This window comes from Pezoporus flaviventris, unplaced genomic scaffold (genome assembly GCF_033815535.1).
Source record: "Pezoporus flaviventris isolate CSIRO_AGI_PZ_B2104156 unplaced genomic scaffold, CSIRO_AGI_Pfla_v1 ptg000047l, whole genome shotgun sequence".
In the NCBI taxonomy this organism is placed as follows: domain Eukaryota; kingdom Metazoa; phylum Chordata; class Aves; order Psittaciformes; family Psittacidae; genus Pezoporus; species Pezoporus flaviventris.
The window spans coordinates 4160687-4184664 of record NW_026892595.1 but is presented as its reverse complement, the minus strand read 5'-3'; positions in this window follow the sequence as shown (position 1 = coordinate 4184664).

Below are 23978 nucleotides of genomic sequence, written 5' to 3'. Positions count from 1 at the left end.
TAATGCAGAGTAAATACCTTCAAATCCAGCTCAGACCTCCATGTCCCCTTCCGCAACCTCAGCTGAAAACAACTCCACAGTGATCAGCAAATACAGTGAAACACGGCCACTATGTCACAGCTCAAACCTTGGAACGGCTGCTCTATCTTGCTGGTCCTCACTGACTGCTCTTGCACCCGCCTGGGATACTGTGCAAGCAGCCTGGGATGAGCAGAGGTGTGTTCCAGAACAAAAAGCCAGCTACCCACCCCTTGCAGTTTGTGAATAGCAAATGCTTGCCTCATCAGGGAGAGCTGTACTTCACAAGCAAATGAGGAGACTTCAGATCAGCTCTCACAGCTGCTTTTATTCTTACTACATCCTACAACTGGTGCTTACTAATAACACAATATAAGTGCCTTGAAATAAAAGTTCATTTGCTAAACCCCTAACATGCATTTGCATAAGTTTTGCACTGACTCTCTGTTGTAGTCCCACTATTCAGTCATGACCGCATTTCATTATAAAGATAGGCAAATAAACCATTTTTTTTTGTTTTCTTAGCTCTCCTTCATTAATTAGCTCACACTCATGCTTATCTCCTTAGACACCATTTTGGCACTTGCTTTGTGGCTAGTTTCTGCTTGATGTGAAGAACAAACTGGCTGACTCTCAGAGCACCATAATTTAATCTTTCTCAGACGGGTTCTGCTGCTCCTTTATCCGATGTCTCTACCTAAAGGTTCTGCTAAAATTATCACTGGATAGGAATCAAAAGGAGGTACATCTGACACATTTACAATATTATAAAGAAAATAAAAATAGAATCACACCTTAAATGTTCTCTTCTCCAAATTGATCAACAGTTTTGTAGAAAAAAATACCTTTACCTTGCCTGTGGTGTAATGTGTTATGAGAGACAGTTCTACAGAGATTTATAATCTGGAACAACTGGAAAAAAATATTTATAGGGTAGAAAAAGAGTCATGGAAAAAAAAAAAAGAAAAAGAAGGGAATTGGAAAATGCAATGAAATCAACAGCCAGGCAAAGATTCAGTTTTCTCAGTTTTACACTGGTTTATGAATCCTGAAAGGTGGTTTAGTTTATATTCAGAGCCAGCTTTATAACCAACAGAATTATTGAAGTCATTAAATGGAGATGATTGGTTAGGCACAATAGAGAACTAGACAGGGGGTTAATTTACTTCTGAAGCATGACAAAATTGTGCCATTATTCTTAGTTTACATGACTTTTAAAGAGAGACAGTATATGACATTCAGGTCACTGTATTGGTTTGAGCTCATCTCTAGCTTGTAGATGATGGTGAGAGGACCTGTTAAAAAGAGATAGTTGGTTAACCACTTCCTCACTAGCCCCTGTTAAAAGCAAATTCTGCACTGCTTTTGCACCCAGCAGTCAGACTATCCTTTCCTACTTCTTGTCAGCTAGCAATAAAACACCAGATGGTGTCCTTCCAAAAATAAATTCATTACAGTTTCATTCTGGGTTTTCTTTAAGAATTTAGGGACAGAACTTCAGCTAATGCAACTCAACACAGTGCCGCTGAAGTCACTGCGGCTATGACATTTTATACCATCTGAGTATTACAAACTAGTATTTTTTACTTTTTGGAAGGAATACCATATCCTTTCATCCCACACAAGCTTCATTGCAAGTTTTATGCTAGCCACCTTACCCAGAATTCATAGCTGGTGCTTCTTGGTATACAGCAATTCACAAGCCAAGTGTATTGGATCAGACTAATTCACTGTTAAGACTCTCATAACTATTATCATTTAGTGTCTTTGTTTATCTCCATCGGCACACCCATTAGCTTCCTCTGGTGACACACAGGACTATTCATGGAAGAATATTTTAAGAGCCGCTAGCATCTGAATAACCCTGTGATGCTTATGCTTCTGTGTGTGTTTAGTTTTGCCTAATTTCAACCATCAAATGAGAACAAAAGTCTTTAACTATACCATTAACCTAGACATATAAATAATTCTAATAGCAAAGAATCTTAAAAGAAGCCTTGAGCATTTAGATAAATCAATTAAGACTCCTTTCATAATTGTTACTATGCCCTAGCATTAGTCATTGTTTCATCAAGCTGTGCATATTATCTCTTTTATATATCACTGCTTCTAGCCTCGCAATAACTTTTGTTCTTTTTCTTCAAGATCTCTTTAACTTATCTGTGTCTTCCTGGCAATGCTGTGCCCAGAAGTGAGCATGAGTTTGCTTGCAGATGGAAAGCTGCAAAATTACAAACACCTACAGCACTACAAACCATAAAATGGAAAGTCTCTGCTGCCCTATTCTGAAAATGAATATCAAAATAGCTACACACACACATTTCAGCTGCACAGCTGAAGGCATTAATATATTAATAGTATTTATTTGTTTATTAATATTTAATATTGTTCAGCTGTAGGTATTAATAGCCTAAGAGGGAAAAGGTGATCATTAAATCTGCCTTTATCATGTGTCCTCATGTGTCACACTTTTATCTAGTTTCTCATACCACAAATAAAATTGTTCTACCAACTTCTTCTCTTCCATATGCCTTGCCTTCCTGTGTTGGGGAGCATCAATGTGAAAGAGACTTTTTAAAACTCTTTTTTAGCATTCCCAGAATTAACCAGCTTGTTTTCTGCGAGCAGATGGGTGGTGACCTGAGATTTGGAATTCAGCTGCTTCTCAGGCAAGAAATTCTTTAAAAAATCTCCCAAGAAGAGATGTAGGAAGGAAACAGGTGCTTTCGATAAAACAGTAGCACTTATTTATCAAAGATGCAAGGAGAAGATCATCAATTTTATTCCTCCCACTTGGCGATACAGCTAAAAAAACAAAGTAGTGTTGGGTGCCACAGTGACACCCAAGATGATACATTTGTGAGGCTTTACCCAGGCTTTTTAGGAATCAAACCCACCTAACCCAGCATATTTTTCTTGCTTAATCAACTTATCTTTTCACACATCTTATCAAAATGTGTACAGCTCTATTCTGCTCTGATGACACACACATTGTTAGGTGGCTTCGTCGTCCCTGAGCCTTATATGGCTGCCCATCCTCATGAGCCTCACACCCATGAGCAGTCTCCTAATAGAGAGCCTAGCCCATAGTCTAAGGCTCACAGTTGTAGAAGCCTCAGGTATTGTTAGAGGTGAAGGTGATGCTGCAAGGGGCAGAGACAGTGCGTGTTAGTATTGCATGTGCTCCACACCATGTAGTGGGGGGACTTTGCCAAACTGCAGGTTTCCACCTTGTTTAATTTCTCTTACCACCATTAATCTACTGCAACCCTGGGTGCTATTTATTGGCTTGTTCTTAAGCTTCGCTTTACAATATAAAAATTTAACTCTGTCCTGGTCCTGTGTGATCTAAATACTGCATGTTTTTTTCTTCTGTGAACCCCAGATGCTGAGTAACAACAGTGCCTTTGCATTTTAAATGCCTATGTTAAGCATAGATTTATCAAGCTTTTGGTCACCTAGTAAAGAACGGTCCTTCTTCTCTTCAAGTTAGGTTTACTTCATTGATTTACTCAATTTTCATTTATTCTAAACCCCTGTTTTATCATTTGGTTGTGCAAAGAGGGCTTCCTGCACCATGCATCAAGATGAGGAGGCCTCAGAAGTTAATACGTAAGTAACAGTAAAACACCGTCCTTGAAAATGTCACATCATGATTTTTGTAACAAGGGTCAGAAATACGCATCTTTTCCTCCAATGGCTGTTAATTCTTCCTGCTTATCTATATCTCAACCACTACTGAGCAAAGGCATTTATTTATTTGTTTATAAATGGGAAACATACTGATTGGTTTATTTTGATTTTAACTTGTTTTTCCAAGAAGGACTAATTCCAAGGAGAGCATTACAGGCTGAGTAGGCTCCATTGTATTTTTCATGCACAGAGGCCCATTACGGATCAAGAGCAAGTGAAAATACTGGCTTGTTTTAGGTTTCCTTTTACAGTCAGGATGGTGAATACATCTGTTTGTGTCACCAGCGCAGAACACATCGTTTTATGGTTCTCAAAGGTTATTCATAATTCAATTATAGGATGTTTCATGAATATTTGGAATGGTATTTACAGAAGGCAGTACTGAGCTTGGAGGTTTACTTGTGACCAAGAATATGAAAAAAACAGCCTATAATTCATTTTTAAGTACCCTCTAGAAATCATATAATTATATTGTATGACAGTGTTGAAAAAGGAAGAAATGTAAATTTTAAATTATTTGTATTGTGGTCTTTAATCAAGCTTATATACATACAGACTGGTACACAGTAGCAAAGACCAGGCAGGTTACAATGAACACAACACCATGTTTTTTTTTGTTTTAGATTTGATTCTGAGCCAGCACTGGTTTCATACACCAGAGCATTTCCCTGGTGTATGTTATAGACAGATTTTGTAGTAAGAAAAGGAAAAGGTAGTTTTCTCTTTCAGTATCTCCAGCAAGTAATGGAAGTGCAAAGCATCTTGTGAACTCTCACATGATTCACGACAGAGTGGCAGAGCTATTAAGGGTCTCAGGGAGACCTCTGCTTTGTCTTGGGGAAGACTGCTTCCCTTCCTCTGGGGAAGAGAAACCAGACTATCCCCACACCCCATGCTGTTTTTGCAGCACCTCAGCTGCTGCAAAAAGCTATGGCTCCATTCCTCTGATGGGGACCAGGGCTGGTGAATGCACATCAGATGCATTCCAAAACTTAGGACTGACACCAGGGAGAAGGCTATATAAAGCTGCCCAGCCCCCAGTCACTGTCCAAGGTTTAAGCTGGTGTTATAGCTTGAGATTTAAAGATATTTGTAAATTCAACAAGAGCACTGAGTTTCAATCTCAGTTGTTTCCCACACACACTGTGAAAAGACTTCAGAACTAGAAAAAACAGTCAGCATTTTCTTTCACAAGCCATTGCACACAATAAGTATGTACCAGAAAATGGGTATAGATGTCTCTCTTACTTGCCTTAATAGGACTAAACACCAAGAAAGAAGCTTGTACATTCCGATCTGGTAGCAAAAATGCAATCGTGTTCCTGAACAGTATAAATAGCCAGAACCACAACTGATGGCATTTTTTTCCTTTCTTTTTGACTTCCTTGTACATTATTTGCTTTTGCCTTGTCCTTTGTCTATCTGGACAATAAATAGTCTGGAACAGGAACAATATATTGTTGTATATTTGTAAAATGCACAGCAGAAAAGGGCCCTTATCTTGACTAAATCCTCAGAAGTAGCAGATTGAATGTAATCAATAATGATAAATTAATTCAATGTAGAGGAATTATTTTTATTTACCCCAAATGAAAGTTTGACCTATTAAAACAGAAGTTACTGGCAATACTTGTTTGTAAAATCAGTGTTTTGTAATGGGAAAACAGGGCTGGTGAGATTACAAAGACAATAAGGAAGTAAAGAACAAAAAAAAAAAGAGCAGAAAAGGAGAAAGAACGTCCTGTGTGTTGTCTCACATAGGAGAGGAAATACTGGAAATCCGCAGTCTTGGCTTTGGAGAAATGCTGACAAGTTATTTTGTGTTTCTAGTCTGAGGCGTTTGCTAGAGACAGTTAATTTGCAAATTGTGTGCAAATCACCAATCTGTGGATTGGGATCATGGATTACCAAATAAAATTTTCATAGAAAAGAGCTGTGAAGGCTTATGCATCCATCATGAGTGACAGATATTACAGACCTGATTTGCCCAGCTTTACTTCAGATGCTTTCAATGTCCCTGTTTATAAGAACTGGTGTTGATATCAGGAAGGCTTCACTGTTCAATGAGAATTCTCAATTTCTCACATACTTCTTAGTGGGCCCAGTACACATGGTAGTGGTGACAGCTGAACAAAATACTAGTTTATTGGTTATAAAGAAGACCCACCTCTACCTGAAGAAAAAGTGAGTGGAGGGCATCTGGAGCTGACTGTGAGCTGCAGAAGGACAAGCCTGATAGTTGCACACAACAGATAAAATTTTTAATACCATATTTTGCCATTGCAGGTTCATGACATTTTTTTATTATTATTTAGTGAGAAATTTGGTGCATGAACCAAAAAATATTTCTAGCAGAAGGGAAGGTAGATTGGTTTACTCTGAAAGTAGAAGGCAGGTGCTCAGTGCGTCATTGGGCAGCAGTTGAACAGGACTGTGAAAGTTCAATAAGATACTTTGGTTTTGGGAGACATTTGCAATGAACTCACAGACAGCAAGGAGAGCATTTCATATGATCAACCCACAGAGCAGTGGCATGCCACCTGCTGAGTATTACCTTACGTGACATGGGGCATGATCTTGTCACTTAGCCTGAAGCATGGACTTTGGGGAAATACTTGCTAGGACCCATACCTCACTGTTAATTGGCTGCTTTAATGGTCTATGAGATGTATTTCCCTAGGAAATAAAGGTATTCTCTTCCTGCACCTTAGCTAACACTGAAACCAGCCTAACCTAAAAATGTTAGGAAAATGTATTTAATACAAGTTAGTTGGCCAAAATCAACCATGTGATTTTTAAAATACCTTAGAGTTTGTATTTTAACCTTCTAAAGACTTTCTTCTCTGAAAAATAAACAAAAAATAAAGAAAGGGGTTTAGTCACCCTCTTGTTTCCAAAAAGAAAGTCTCTTTTTCTTTTCTGGTTTCACTGACAAATTTCAAAAGTTAATAATATTTTAGTAAGGTCAGCAAAATGTTCACTTTTTCTTCAACACAGAAAAACAAATTACTAGAGCAAACAGTGGCTTACAGAGAGTTTTAACGACGCTGGTTTTTCCTATTTTCTGTACTGTTAATTCATATAATAGCAGGGACTATTCTTGGTGAAGTATAAGGTATATGGGCAGGTTAAACCTGCAGCAGTTTATCTATTCAAAATGTTTCTGATTATTTTCTTTGCAATTTGTTATCTGTGGTTTGCTCATGGTTCACATGTGCAGTGGGGAAGTCTGGGACTGCCCTGCTGCGTGACCTGATCCATCCACTGTCACAAATCTGAACACAACATTGCACAGGGGAATAATACCAGTGCCATCACTTTTCTGATCCTTCGTGCCAGAAAAAAGCATATCTGTGCCTGGCAGATGGGGCAGATCATCATACAGGCCATGTGGGTGACAGCGGCCTGTGCAGAGAGTTAGGGTCAGAGACAGCTGTGTGACACCCATGCTTAGTACATGAGACTCAACAGTCTGCCAAGACACCAGAGAGACACCCAAGAGAAGGTTAAATTGCCACTTCAAAGACTTAGTTTTGTAGCAGATCATTTCAGGGGTCCAAGGTGATTCACTGTCTTCTGCATGTGGAAGCAAATGCATATCTATCTCTCTTGCACAAAGCCATGCCTGTACCCTTGAATCTAGGCTCTCTGAATTTGAAAATTGGAGGCTGAGAAAGTGAATCAGGAGGAGGGAGTAATTAGAGTTGAGATGTCACACTAAATCACAGGCGCTGGTTAGTCAAGCAGCTTGCTTCTGACAGCGCCAGTTGGATGCAATGAATAGTGGACAGTAGTAGAGTTTAATATTTTAGCACCTGCTTTATTTTGAATGCAGGAGATCAGCTTCACATTTAAAGATGTCCACAGTTCTAAGCAGCTTTTCCAGGGGAAAACTGCCTACTGCCTGTTAGCTTGCAAATGACCACTTTAAACCCCAGCAAAAACAGTGAGTAAGTTACAGATAGGACTGGCAGAATAATGAAAATGCCATAAACCTCTTTCATTTTGCAAAAAACATGGACATTTCTGTATTTGGTTTGGCTTTGAGGCTTTTTTGAGGCAATGGTGCTGTTCTAGCAAGCTTACTTTGTACAAATAATTAAAAATGAGGACATGGAGGAAAAGAAATTATTTATTTTGAGTCAATCCTGTAACCTGGTGTTTAAGGCTGTTACCTGAATCGATGACAGGTTTAATGCGTATTAGCTGCTGGGGATTGCAGTAGAAAATTTTGGGATGTACTTTCTGTGTGTATGTGTGTGTAAGTACATATATTTCACTATATATGTATTCAATGTGTATGGGCATGCAGCTTAAAAGAACAATACTGTACAAAACAAAAAGAACATACATTATTCATCAATAAGAAATAGAAACAAAATATTTTGGTTTTAAATATATGGAAAATTAAAAATTGCCCTTTGTTTGTGAAAGACCTTGTAGCTTTGCCTGTATGCCCCTTACTGATCTCAGACCTCATTGCCTGTCCCTGCAAATCTGTGTTCAGCCCTGCTGATGGATGGTTACTGTGCAGGGTCAATGCACTCCCTGTTTGGGTGCACTCCTCCTCCACTGTCCTGTACTGCTGGGCTTGGTGTCAGCATGCACAGTGTCTGCGCTTGATGTAAGAGCAAAATAATACAGAGATTTCATGAAGGGATATAAATAGCTCTTGGGGACAGACACCACCATCCCCAAAGAAAGAGATACCCCAATATGAGGTGTGGAAGGAACACGTCAGGTTCAAGGAGCTGCTCTTCACCATAAACGGCACTTATAACTGGGATGGGTTCCTACTGCTGGGGAACAATTTGCTTTTCATATATTAAAAAATAAAATAAACCAAAATCTTTAAAGTATTTTTAATTACAGCTGATCATTAACTGTTCTTCAGACTTCGAACAAGCAATCAGCAGGAGTTTATACTTTGATTATTCCAACTTGTCCTTTGCTAAAGCTGTGAAATGGGATGCTGTCTGAGCCTTGATTTCATCTAGGAGTGTGCATCTAAACTACTTCATCTGCAGGACAATTGAAATGTAAATTATTATTTTTTGTTACTATCAATATGTCTAATAATTTAATAAGTGTTGAGCACTAACATTTTCAGTGTCAGTTATTAACCTTGCTGAATAGAGTCAATATTATTGGCTATAATGTAGTAATTGATCCAACTGACTCTGCAGTGTTCCTTGCTTCTATTAAAAAAAAAAAAAAAAGAGAAAGTATTTCATTCAGGCACAAAATACGCATAGAGAAAATGTCATGACTATGATTTAAGCCCATAATGGAAATGTAATTTGAAAATCTGGTATCCTAGGAAGGCAGATTTTGATCTCAATTATATTGAGATGTTGCAATTGAAACCAATGTACCAGAATAACAGGTAGGGGCTACAGGCCATTTCTCACTGGGCTGTGCAAACAAACTCTATTCAAAATGGATTCAATTCAGCCCCCAGGGGCTTGAATCAGGAAGATATTCTTGCATTCCCTGTAAGGACGTGGTCAGAGTGATACCACATGTTGTGCTGACACTGCAGTACATTTCCTACCCTAAAACCACCCCTGTGCTAAACCTTTCTGACCACGTTAATCTCCCTCTTCTTCCAGGAGGTCTGCAAACATGAGCCACAGCTCAGTGTCAAGCTGCTCTCCTTTCTCCCTCCCAATTTGTTTCAATAGCTTTTTACTTTCTGATGGCAGATACACCGCAACCCTTAAGTTTCACCAGTTCAAGAGACAGCAGAGACTAAGGAGGATGATGAGGTTAAATGGTATTCATGAGGACTAAATATAGTCTTTTTAAGAATTATTTTTAGTTTCTTTCCACTATCCCTGGCATTCAGAAGTTCAAGAACATCATCAAGAAACTATAACACTAAAATTATAATGAAATCTTGGAATTCATCTTTTGTCTTCATCATCCAGTGCAGAATGTCCTCACAAGTACTTAGCAGATGATTTAGATCCCAGGTGTATTTGGTTGTTGATGCAGATAGGTTGTATTTATGTGAATGTGGTGACTAAGAAACCTGTCAGCCAGAATTGCTGTGAGCTAGAAAAGATATTTTTACAGTTTTTCCTAATTTTCAAATCTCTTTTTTTTTTTTTTTGGTGAAAGAACAAATATTTCTCTAATAAATGTAAACCATATTTTCAGACACCCTGCAAATAGCTTGAAGATCTTTTTACCTTGGAGTCCAGACAACCTACATGAGAACCTGCCTACAAATCTCAGGAAAAATCATAAACAAAAGCAAATAGAAAAAGTAGAAAAACATACAGTAAAAGACTCCAGGGTTTCCTGGGAAACAGGATTTCTCTTTCATGAGAAATTTTGAGAAAATGAATGTGTATCTTGAAATTATAATGGAAACTTAACAGTATATCCACGCAGTGATATTAAAAAAACGATACCGATAATTGAGAATTAAAATAATTCTGTAGTGTTATTTGATCATAAACCATGTTATTTATCTTAATATTATTATATGAAATATACATAGACAAAATTAGTCATTGAATAACAGTATTACAGTGTTTCTATTTTAGAATAATATTGTTTTCAATAGTATTTCTCAAATAGTACTTGTGTGTTCAGATTTTTCTACCAGAGTCAAAACCCATAGTCTTCCAAATGCTTTGTTTCAAGCCTGCTCAGTATTTTTGGTGGCAACCTGAAATTTCAGAGTGTAACCTAAGATTCCTTTTACACTTCTCTTTTTACAGGCAATGGACAAATGTGTACATTGATACCGTAATTGAACATCCCTTTCTGAAGTTTTGATTGTGCAGCCTGATTCTTGCACAATTCCAGACCTACATAGATTCTGCGCAGGGAGGATGACTGCAAGAGCTGTTCTGCAGTGTTAATCACTCAAATGCAGCAAATGCTGCAGCACCATTTCTCAGTGTCATTGAAGCACTTCCCTGGCACCAGATTGGCACTGGAATGGTGATTACAAGGATACCTCCAGCTTGTCGTTAGAAGGCAGAGAACTGTCATCTGTCACCTGCATGTCTAGGAACCAAGCGAGTGCTGACTCTTTCCTTGATGTCAGCTGAAGACATATGCATTAATTAAACAATATAATAATAGAGTCAGAAAATCAACTAGGTTGGAAAAGACCTTTAAGATCATCAAGTCCAACCGTTGCCCCAGGACTACCAAGTCCACCACTAAACCATGGTAGTTTTGTAATCAGGTACTTTTTAACCCATACTTTTGTCCAACATCCATGGAAGTCATTCTCCCTTTTCACAACTTGCTAGCTTGTGCCAGTTTGCAACCTACTTGTTCACCCTGATGATTTCCAGCCTAGCATAAACATTTCAGCAAAAGTAGTAATTTTTAATCCCTCTGTTTAAATAACCATTGATGAGGCTGGCCTCTGAGCCAAGTGATGGTGGTGGTTGGTTAACCTTTTGAATTACATGTAGAGCTAACACAGCATGCTCATCCTTTAGGCACTAAGCTCCAGTGTCCTTTCTTGTCTTTTGTAACCTCATAGGCTGTTGTGTTAATATGCAGACCATTACTACTTTGCTGATGAGACAGACTGCCGAGGATCAATATGTCTTTGCATTTGTCAGCCCCGTATACCCCAGAGTTAAGTTCTCAGCTCTGCAGCCAGTGTTTGTGTCCCACTGTGTAATCGCAGAGAATTGTCAATTCCTTATGCAGCATGTCCGTACTCCAGGCTTGGTGGGGCGCTTTGCAGAACAAGTAGGAAAAATCCAAATGTCGTATTTGTTTGGCTCCCACTGCTTGAGTAATAGTAGGTGCAGCCAGAATACCAGAGGACAGCTTGCTTACAGGGTCACTGCAGCTCAACAGCTAACCATTGATGTTGTCAGGCAGACTTGGGAAAGATGCCCAAATACTCTCAACTAGAGGACATTGCATTTTAATGAATGACAAAAGAAAAATTAAGATTAAAAAAAAGGAGAAAGGTAAACTCCCTGGTCAAACATAATAAACAAAAGAAGAGATCTAGTGGCACTTTTTTTTTTTTTCTCCCCTTGCTGCTCACTTTTTCCGTGCCTTTATCTTGATGCAGTAGATTCAGGGCAAACAGTGCTGAGATTCATGGGAACTGAATACAATAACATCATCTGCCATGAAAACTCTTAATTATAGGTCAAGCCTTTCATGGAATTATGCATGGTATCCACATAGTACGTTCTAATACACAGACAAATAGCTTGAGCGATTTAGATGTGAAGTCTCTCCAAAGGTTTTCCATATGTATTGACTGAAGCTTTTTATAGAATAAAATGTGAATTTACTTTTGTGTTACCTTGTTTTCTTTCTGTCCTGTATGTCTGAAGATAACATCGTGCAGAGATTTTTGGAGAATATGGGATGTATTTCATGCAGCCTCCCGGGGTACTAATAGACTCTGGCGTATCAGATAGATTCAGGGCTCCAGATCAGGTGTCTCAGGTGTTTTGTTAACCAGTGAGGTTGGAAGATCACATACATTATGCAATCTCATTATTATAAATGTGTGAACATGAGTCTGGGTCATGCCATGTGGAAGCGGCAGTTGGTGACAGCAATACATATTTCAAGTCTCCACATGTATTTGTGGCAAAGCCTCAGAGCTGAAGGAGTCAAACACTTTGGAGTTTTCTCTGCTGATGGAGAACTACTTTTCTTTCCCACTTTTCCAGCTAGAAATGTTCTGGTAAAATGTAGGAGGCAGAGTAAAGTTGTTGAGAAAAATTACTAAGTGTGGGAGAAGCCAAGAAATGACTGGGTCTTCATATGTAATTTTTTGATCTGGTTCACACTTTAAAATAACTGTCTAAAATGCAGAGCCCTGAGGATGTTTAGTCAGGAAGTCAAAGGGAACCTCTGCTGATTTTTGTTTTGCAGGGGTGGTGAATTTTAAATACATCTTGAACAGACATCCTCACAACCTTGTTCAACTTGTCTTTTTGACAGCTTGCATGGAAACTGCAGAAGAAACCAAACCTGTGCATTTTTTTCCTTAAACAGCTAGGGTGTTCCAGCACTAGAAGTGTCCCAGCTATCCCATCTCTAACTATGAACTTTATAGAAGAATCTAAGAGCTATCATGTGTAAAATAGGACTTCTCACATCTGTCTTCCCAGATTCTGGTACATGCATGCTGGAAAAAGGTAATACAGAAAGGCTGAAAGATGAAAATCAGAGGCAGGTCTACACAAGTGAATGCAGGCAGTGGGGGTCTGGTTCTGCTCAAGGTAACACAAGAGCCCCAAGTGATGAGCAGAAACATCCTTCCATCCTGGAAGGACTTCAGGCATGTACTGAGCAATTGCATTCTCACAGTGTTGTCCAGGAGTTGATAAACCACAGCTATGAGATGTCCAGCTCCACATTGGTAGTGCTGCATGGAGCCCAGCAGTCTGGGAAGTCCTGAATTGTTTGCTTGAGGCTCTCCATTTGAGTAGTTTGCCTTGAAGCTATCCTCCTATTATTTGAGGAGCCTTTCAGATGAACTGATGAATCAGGTCAGGTTCTGACAGTCACCTTTACCTTAGGTTCAATGACAGTTTAATTAATATAAGCTTCTCAGAAATATTTAATTGGTTTCAATATAAAAATCTCAGATGTTATATCACAAGACCAATGAAGATTGAGAAAATCTGGTCTCTTTCAAAATTCCTGAAGATCAAAGGACTTAATACCATAACAAGGTCTTAATGTTTGTTTTCTCCTCTGATTTAATAACTAATTTAGTGCATGTATCCATAAACAGATGTCTTTTTCCTCCTACCTTGCCTGCTCCCAAAATGAGATTATGCCTGTTGGTATCAGTCAGAAATACAGAGGTACCCAGATTTTCATTGCCCTGATTCATTGTCTCCACCATAAATGAAGTTTTTCCATTGTTTGCAGAAATTCTTGAATTAATGGCTTCAGTTTCCTTGTTAATTATTCTTTTATTAATGATCTTTCAGATCATTTTTCAAAGAGACTATGAATCTCTCAGTGAAAGTAATGGGTAGCTACTCACAGGAGTAATCCCATTACAATCAGCTTCACTACTGTTTGTCATTTGAAGGAAGGTGCTAGAGCTCTGACCCTTACTGATTTACCACTCTTCATAATTAGTTGTAGTGATTAAAATGCATTTTAGATTACACTGCAGTTTTCCTTCCTTAAAAGTTCTTTTTTCACTGAGGAGAAACTCAGGTTCTGAAGGTGAACGATTGTCCTCCAGTATAAAACAATAGTAGCAAAGAGGAATGCCACAGATAAGGCTTACAAAAGAAATCAGAAGTAGAGATGTTTGGGCAAAAACTGTTGCTGGGGGTGGAGGGGCTGTCTTAGATGACAGAGACAGCTCATGCAGGAATTTAGCATACTAGCTTAATGAAACTGAAAACACTGCTTGAAACACTGACAGCAGCACATGGAAATAATGAATCAATCTGTTGCATCTGTATCTAATTAAGAATCATTATAATATAGTCTTTTTCTCTAGTGATCAAGATTAGTGGATACCCCACAGGAAAGAGGCTAATAAATAGATTCAAGTGTCAGGACACTATACATCTTTATCTAGGACTATGGTTCTCAAGCACTTTTCTTCAATCCAGGCAGACTCTCCTGTGAGAATCTGACACAGCTAGGATTCCTTTATAGAGGTTTTTAAGGCACTGAAGAAAAAAACCCAAGGAAATAGTCAGATGCTGAAAATAGTTTCTGGCAAGGTCAGACATTCTACTTCTATTTCTGCTACAATTAGAAAAGTAGTTTCCCTATATTTTTCCTTTCCTCTCTTCCACCTTCTGCCATTACTTCCTCCTCCTCAAAAAAAAATCATTAAGCTACTAACAGCTTTGTTTGCTTTAAGCTTCTTTGGAGATCTGTTTTTTTTACCAAGGGTACAAATAACCCCACAGGAGTCAGTATTAGTAACTGGCACCCTACAGTCAGACGGTATGTACCTTGAGAGTGGTAGGGATTCCTGTTTTCACTTTTTTTTGTAACTGTCCTCAGAGTGTAATATATTTAATATTTTTTGTTATTGTTGGGGAGGGTGTTTGGGGCAGCATTTTTATTTTCTGTTTTTTTTGGGGGGGGGGGTTATGTGTTTTGGTGTTGTTTTGTTTTGTTTTGTTCAGAGTCATGGCAAAGGCTTCTTGGGGGAAAAGCTCTACCATCCCTTTCTTTCTCCTGCTTGTTAGGGTACGTTTTTGACTGTGATGGTTTAGATCCCAAGGGAAGCAATCTAGGATGATTTCTGAGATAGAGGAAGGCTCTGGAGTGGAGTCTCAAAGCTGTCCCTCAAGTCTTAGTGAAGCTTGAGGTAAAATGTTTCAGTGCCTCCATGAGGCCAGTTCTGCTGTCTGTGCCGCAGGCAGCTCTGGATGGAGACTGGTGCAAGGAGGGGGTGCTGGGACCTGCGCCAGGAAAACACTAAACTGAGCATCATTTGTTGTAGGCATTCATGGGATGCCTCTGCTGTGTCACCACTGTGTGCAGTAAAGAGCATTGTTCCTTTAATGTTCATCTTTCTTGGAACTGCAAGCGAATGTACAGCCCAATTAGTGCAGCAGCTTAAAACAATAAACCCTCCTGAATCTCTGGTGGGGGAAACATGCTTTTATCTATTTGGTAAATAATTTATTAATCACACTGATGTATCCTCCTTGACAGCAACAGAGCCAGATAAGTGATGGTTCAAAATCAATTTGCCATGGTCCAATGTGCACTCAGTGACCTACTTGGTCTGTTATATAGGTCAAACTTGTACATGATGCTCTGATAGCAGAGGCACTTCTTAAAAACAATAACAGCAACAACAAAACTCATGGGCACAATACAGACTTTGGGACCCTGTTCTGGCTGGTAGTCAGGCACACCATTCAAAAACTCAGCTTGCAGAGAGGGGCAAGGACAGGAGCCGGGCAGGTGACATTTTGGGCTCTCAGTGAAACTCGCTCAAAAATGTCCTGCACTGGCGGTGCAGCAGCAGTATCCAGGAGGTAGATCCATACTTTCTGACCTATTTCTATGACCTTGTTATTATCACGCTGCCCTTTGCCACTGATAATACCCTTAGCATCCCCCTACTATTTCCCTGTTTGTCCTGCTTCTGACTCTACTTTTCTTGCTCTACCCTACCCACGTCTTTTTATTCAGATGAAGTAGAAATCCATTCCCTCCTCCTCTCTGTACCCCTGCTGTGGAGTCCATATGAGTCTCACAATTTGAAGTCTTCTGCTTCTGAGCAAGTTAGCTGGGTTAAGGAACGAGATTATTTTAAACTGCAGGGAGACAGAAATTAAAACCTATGACAGAGCTTTTGAGTAGTCAGTTTACTGGTGCCCGCTTTGTGGCTTGACAGATATCTCGATTGTCATTTGTTTATGGAATTTGGTACACTTTCTATTTCATTAATGCATGCTCCAGAGGTTTCTGCCAGTAAGTCCTGGAGAACTAAGCAGTGTGTGAGGTGACAGGTTGAATAGGAAGTGCTGACACTCCCAAGAACATCAGGCAGCTTCGTAATGGTCTGCATGCTGTGTCTCATTCACCTGCCATCAGAAAGAAATTTCTCCCAAAATCATATTGGTAAACACTGTTTTAGGGAGGTAACATGGGCCTTATTCCTCTCAGCATTTTCACCAAAACAGTGCTCTGCTGCTGAAGGGAGTTGGGCACCGACTGGACTTGTGAGCTTTCCTCTTCTTTTCTCACTGCACCTACTAGGGTGGTGGGTTTTGGTTTTTTTTTGGGTTTTCTTTTGAGGATTTTGACATTTTTTGCTTAACAGTCTCACTGGTTTCTGCTGGGATAGAATTACTTTTTTTTTCTTAGTAGCTGGTGCTGTGCTGTCTTTTTTACTTCAGTCTGAGAACAGTGCTGATAACACACTGATGTTTTAGTTGCTCAGTAATGTTTACACCAATCAAGGACTTTTCAATCTCTCACACTCTGCCAGTGAGTGAGAAGGGGCACGGGAAGCTTGGAGGAAGCAGAGACAGGACACCTGACCCAAAATAGCCAAAGAGATATTCCATACCACAGCATGTCATGCCCTGCATATAAACTGGAGGAACTTCAGGCTCCCAGAGTACCACCACCACAAGCAGGAGTTAAAAGGAATGGAAATAAACCCACCAATGTAGATTTTTGAATAAATAGTGTGCACCTGTAAGGATGTTTATAGCCCTGACAAACACAGGACAGATTCCTTCCATTTTCCTTGCCACTTCTCCAGAGGCACAGTAAAATTCCATAAACCAGGAAGGACCATGGGGTTCATGGCATGAACTTCTTGTTTGGCCTTGGCAAATCAGTAACATCCCTCTCCCCCTCCCCGCCCCCCCCCCCCAAGCAGTCTCTGATAGCACTGTCTCCTCCCACTGATTCCCTGAAGGACATCTGCAACCCAGGACTTTGTACAAATCACGCAATACACCCTGGAGACAGGATACAAATCCTTCTTAAAACCAACATGCAAGTAAACAGACAAACCCCCAGCAGGCTATTTTCAGCACTTTAGAATTGTTTGTATTTGTCGGGGTGTTTTAATAAGATGACTATTAACGTTTTCCAGGAGGTGTCAGCAGTTCTTTAAACCAAGGCAGGGGTTGCAACAAATGGCTTCTTTTGCTGAGAATTCAAAAGATATTCTTTAAAGCCTGAAAACTGCCAGTGAGCTTCAATAGAACAAGTGTTCTCAAGGTGTATTTATGTTGTCTCTATCATAGTCCAAAGGATTTCTGCCAGCACACCCCATTACAATGAGTAATGTTTCCTTTAAAAGCAAATGCAGAAGTCTTAGATCTTGGTTAATTAAATAATCTTCTCTTTTTTTAATTATTTGCAATAAGAGACTGACACGAATCTTCTAGTTTCCCACCCTGAACCTCAGGACATGATTGTGTTTACCTTGGTGCAAGCTGAAGGGTCAAAACATTTGTGTTATCTATCTGATGTGTAATAAAAGAGCAGAGAATGTGTAATTAAGTACAGATTAAGACTACCACAAGCTTCATTAGGAAAAAAAAAGAAAAGGCAAAAAAATAGCTGCTGCTATGTGGTGGGATGTACTGGCATCCGGTTCTTGGCATAACACATTGACAGTGGTGGAGCAGCACTAGGTGAGCTCTTATCTCCTCATTTTTATTTACTGTCCGTGAAGGCTGGCAGTTCTCCATGTGGAACTCTGTTTATAGGAGATTTATCTGAGGTGTGTAAGCAGCACCCTGGCATCATGAATGTCCATCTAACAAAAATGCTGAAGCATACCCCATGACGGAATAGGGATGTTTTTGCTGAATGCAGAGCAGAGAAGGAGCATGTAAACACTCTGAAAAGAGCAAGCAGCAAGTATTATAGTCTCAAAATCAATTTATATCAGTCAGGAAAGTGTGACAGGAGGACCAAAGTGCAGAGCAAGGCCAGTTTCTAAGAGTCTACCTAAGTACCAGTCTCCTTGGTGTCTGAACTCCACAGACAAGAATGAATGTCCCTGTGTCAGTCCTAAAGAATTAGCAATTATCTTCTTCATGCAGTGCATGGGTATAGTTCTTTTGTTATTTTGTCCTGGACTGCAAGGTTTGTATGAAGGCATGCAAGAAAAAAATTGGTATTTTTTTTCAGTTTCAGTGGTTGCTATATCTTTTCTTTCTGTCTTTACTCTGCAGTGGAATTCTTAAGGGATGGACTATTGATTTTTTTGCATTTCTATTTTTTGTTTATTGTCAGAAGCCTAAAACCTCAGGCTCTACCTCAGGAATCTATTTTGGTCCCGCTGCATAAAAAACAAAACAAACAAACAAAAAATAAGGAGGGAGGAAAATTCTCACATTTAAGAAAATAAAAAATAAAAAATTAAGAAATCAGGTTAGTTCATCTTTATGTAACTAAATGTGCTTTTTAATATTTTTTTTCTAAACAAGAATTTTATAGCTGGCATCTTATACCTTCCATTATTCATTGCTGGCTCATTCCAGACTTTGTTCTAAACTCTGGCGCTTGTCTGTCAAATGAGCAAGGTGCAGATGTGCAAAAATACAGAAAAAGAAACAATCTTTTGGGTACCTAGGAGGTCAGTAACCAGAACATTGCAATAGATCAGAGAGAATCTTCATGAAAAATACTCTCCAAGACACTCACTGAAGGTTTCTGTTTGCAAATGCCAGCCAAAATGTACCTTTATTCTTATATACAGAGATGAAGACCACTGATTGCCTCTTCTGACTTCACCTGGAGCTGAAGATGCTTAACATTTCAGAAAATCAAGTGAACGTGTCACAAGATGGACATTCAGAGTTAGTGACTTATTGAAAGTGAGCCTGCATTTTCCATTCCTCCATTTTCCCCTCTTTAAAGTGGGATGAATGCTTTTCACCTATCATGTAAATGTTCTGAGACCTAATTAGTTAATGTGTGTAAATTGCTTTTGAGATGAACAGTGCTAAGTGTTATTATTACTATATTAAAATATGGCCAGCAGCCAACCTCTCCATGTAGCTTCAGGGTAATGACAAAGCTGATAAACTGCAGGATTTTACTGCTAGTGATCTGAAACAACAAATAATTTCTGTGCATTTATCTAGTAACAAGTGCAAACAAATAATACAATTTTAGTCTGAATGTGAGTAAACAGAGATGCAGCTGAATGTATTATTATTATTATTATTTTAATTTTTTGATATTCCAAAATATTCCAAGAAAACAGAGTAAATTTACAGCCAGGTAGTTAGGTATTCCTTATTCCTTTGCTAGCATTTTCATCTGGGGGAATGTGTGTGCAGTTTGTCATGTAGAACATAAATGTTCCTTTTGTGTACTGTTTTAGAAGGTCAAATTTCTTTCTCTGAAAAGTTGGAGAAGATTGAAGAAAAAGGCAGACCTCTCAGGACATCAGTCAAGGAGGAGAGGAGGTGAATGAAGGTTGTGGGTCACCTCAAGTGGCAATCTGAAGTGAAAAGAATGAATTGATCATCTAATAGAAATCCTTCTGAGATTATGAACAAAACATGGCATCAATAGCATATATCTACCAAAATACAACACTGAAATGGTTTTAACCTTCAACATCCTATGTAGTCATAAAACTGTTTAGATTGACTGGTTGATCACTGTTGTAAGCACTTCAGTTTTCATCAAATCTTGCTGTGCATGGACAGACTTCATCTGCTGGACCCATTAACCACATCAGAACTACAGCAGACTGCAATACACAGCTGGACTCTGATCTCAGTACGTATAGAGTGATTTGAACATCCTACCTTTGTTTTTCACAGGAGCTAAAGAGGAAATATATGTGTGTGTGTGTGCATTCACACAGACATGCATGAACAATATTCAGTCACATCCATGGACTTTTAGCTCTTGTGAGAGCCAGAAACAGAATTATCCCAAATTCTTGTTGAAACTTCTTTCTACACAGTTTTGATCATCCATTTTTGAAAGCTGTAGAATCATATTTGTGTATAAAATATTGCTTTACTTCTGTAATGATTATCACTCAAATGTTACTTCAGTGTTGTGGTCATATTCCACTCACTATTCAGTACAAATTAAATCTTTGAAGTAGATAAATATCATCCTTTGTTGACAGATAATCTATGCTGGAGCTTAAGAAAATCACCTGGTGACATAAATTTTACTTAGTGTTTAGGCCTCTGAGAATAGCCTGCAAATACAGTTGGAAAATTATATACTTCTTGTACATTTTTGCAAAGGGTAAAGTGCTGTTCATCAAAGTTGGCTAACTTGGGCAAAGCCTCACAAAACTTTTAAATAGCTAACTCTCATGGTAATTGCAATATAACAAAGCAGCCTACATGCTGTCCTAAATGAAGGGAGACAGAAGTGCTTCTGAGTATCTGAAGAAGGCAATCTAGTTTTCATGCTTTAAATTCCTCCTCATGCAATTCAGCTACATAGTAATGATCTTTCTTTACACTAAAGAGAAACTATAAAATACAATAATTGTCTCTATTAACATTTATCTTTCTGGTACTTGCTTTTCCACTATGGCTACGGCTTTGCATACTCACCCATGACCTGGGAGTACACAGATACTAGGGAGTGAGTACAATTAAAACTACATAACCTTCTAAAAGCTCCCCATGACTGTTATGTGGTATCCTTGGGGAAAACGTGCCACCAATCTGATCAAACTGGGCCACTCTTCTAGTAGATGTACAAGAACAATGCTCCCAAAAAGACTATGGGCAAGGAAAAGCCTAATCATTCAAGTAGCAAAGACTTGTACAGCTTTGGGCCTTATCTCTAGGACTGCTACTGTTTCTTCTTTGAGACAACATAATGTAAAATTCATAAATATTCCAACAAAGACTTCAGAAACTATAGTTCTCAACACCCAAGTTAAAATCATCTTTCTTCTTTCCCTCTTTCTGATGGAGCAATAACTCTTGCACATGCACATCTCTTTGGATAACAGATTAGTGTCACGTGTAAAGACAAAGAGCATTTTCAGTCAGGATGTCTCATGGATTGTGGTTAGGAGATTTTCCAAAGAATACGGGGTCAATCCTATTAAACATGAATAACTAAATGTATCATTTCCTGGCAGAGAGTTCTGACCATGGGATTATAATACAAAAGCTGAGTAGCACCCTTATTACCATGATGATAGCAAATGAAGTTAAACCATAGTGGTAATGCCATCTGACACTTTTGCATGTCTTGGAGCTATTCTTGAGGAGTCAAGGTTTCTCAACTTAAACTTGAAAATAGGAGGGCTCTAGCTGAGGGATAAATATAGATTTTGCCAGAGTATATATAGCCGAATTAACTTAAATACTCAGAATTCTTCTGGCAGGTAATGAAATTTGATATCCTAGAGGGTTAGGCATTTCAGGCCTGAATTATAGGCAAACCAAATCACTGTCTGAAATTTCTGTTTGGTTTAGGTGCCAGAAAAGTAACAATATGTAAGTGGGATTACAGCAGTTCCAAAATTTCAGTAGATAATAGGACCAGATTCACTAGAGAGATGCTGTCCTTAAAAATTTATTTAAAGTGAATTTATGATTTTTTTGTGATACTGAAGTAGTGCAAAGGACTATAAGGAGTTGGTGAACACGGTCTTGTCTTCTTAAACAACCAAATACTACTGGTATGTCTATACAGCTTCACTACCTGGTTCACAAAATCTTCAGAAAGAAGCTAACTAGGAAGGTAAAAGAAAAAAGGTGGAACTGGCTAATGTAGTGGAATTGTGTACATTTTAAAAAGGGCTGTATTGGTTTTGGCAGCAGAATGGCTAGAGGGGTAGCTTTTGTGAGAAGCTGCTAGAAGTTTCCCCTGTGTCTAACAGAGCCAATGCCCCCCTGGCTCTAAGATAGACCTGCTTCAAGCCCATGAGTGATGGTGGTCATGTCTCTGGGATAACATAGTTAAGATGAGAGAAAAAAGCCCCAGAGTTGCTCAATTGCAGCCAGAGAGAGAAGTGAGAATACCTGAGAGGAATAGCTCTGCAGACACCCAGGTCAGTGCAGAAGGAGGGCGGGAGGTGCACCAGGTACTGGAGCAGAGATTCCCCTGCAGCTCATAATGCAGACCACGATGAGGCAGCTGTGCCCCTGCAGCAACATGGAGGTTCTTGGTGGAGCAGATACCCACCTACAGCCCAGAGAGGACCCCACACTGGATCAGGGGATGCCTGAAGGAGGCTGTAACCCCATGGGGAGTCTGCACTGGAACAGGATTCTGTGACCCTGTGGGGAGAGCACACACTGGAGCCAGTTTTCTGCAGGACTTGTGACCCCATGGGGAACCCACGCTGGAGCAGTCTGTTCCTGAAGGACTGCATCCATGGAAGGGACCCACACTGAAGCAGTTTGTGAAGAACTCTAGCCCATGGGAAAGACTCATGTTGGAGAAGTTCATGAAGAACGTCTCTCATGGGAGGGACCCCAGGCTGAACCAGCGAAATAGTATGAGGAGTCCTCCCCTGAGGAGAAAAGAACAGCAGAGACATGTAATGAACTTGCCATAACCTCCTACCAGTCTCCCTGTACCACTGGTGGGGAGGACATAGGGAATTTGGGAGTGAATTGACCTAGGAAGAAAGGAGAGGTGTGGGGGGGAAGGTGTTTATAAGACTTGGTTGTATTTCTCATTTGATTTCTCAGGTATGGTATGTAATAAATTAAACTGATATCCCCAAGTCCAGTCTGTTTACCCATGACAGTAACTGGTGAATGATCTCCCCCTGTCCATATCTCGACCCATGAGCCTTTCGCTATATTTTCTCTTCCCTGTCCAGCTGAGCAGGGGAGTGACAGAGCAGCTTTGGTGGGACACTGGTGCCCAACCAGGGTCAACCCACCACACGGCAAAAAAGAACTGGAAGAAAAAAAAATTAAAAAAAGAAATTAAAAATTAGTAAAGCCACAGATATGAAAGTTTACCCTTGGCTAAACAAAGCTTTAGCATGAAGTAGTAGATCTGAAGGGAAATGTAGAGAGTGATTCATAAATTGTGGAAGACCACTGTCTTAGTGGGTTTCTTTTATCCTAATTAATTATTTTCTAAAGAGGTGACAATTCCTGAGCTGGGTCACTGAAATTGTCCTTACAAACAGTGAAGTAGTCTTAATAGATCAGGAAGATCTTTTTCTAAACCATAATGATGAAATCATTTGCTTGAATAGATTTAGCCATATGATGCCAGTTTTCATTACAATCTAAATAAACTAGCTGTTAAAATTAAGAACATACCTGTAATGATTCCAGCACAAAACAGAATGTAATTGGCCTCTGGGAATTTCTACAATGGAAATAACATTGATATATCCGTCATTATTTTAACCGCGTGTTTCATTATAATGAACATATTTTTTGAAATCTCTTATTTTAGTTTTGGCTTAAAGTTCATAAAATTTTGTTTAAAGGTCAAAATTTTCCTTGATACATTATGAAACAGAAATATGCTACCTGAAATTTGAAAGCTATTATGATATGTCACTCTTTTTATTTCTAGTGTAGGCTTGTCAAAGAAATCATGGATCAGCCTGCAGTGGTATTATTCATGAATGAGCAGGGAAATTTACTAACCTGTATCTACACGTGTTTGCTCAGATTCCAACTTGGCCAGGATAAGCAATAGCTGGGAGAGTAACAGGTTACTGTTCTCTATAGGTTATATAGAGTACGTAGTTTTCCTATTGTTTTGCTATGCGTATGAATGAAACAGCTTGATGGGGATAACACTTTAAAAAAATCTATTATTTTGGGTATATAATTAATACCAATTATAGAAAAACCAGCCCAAAA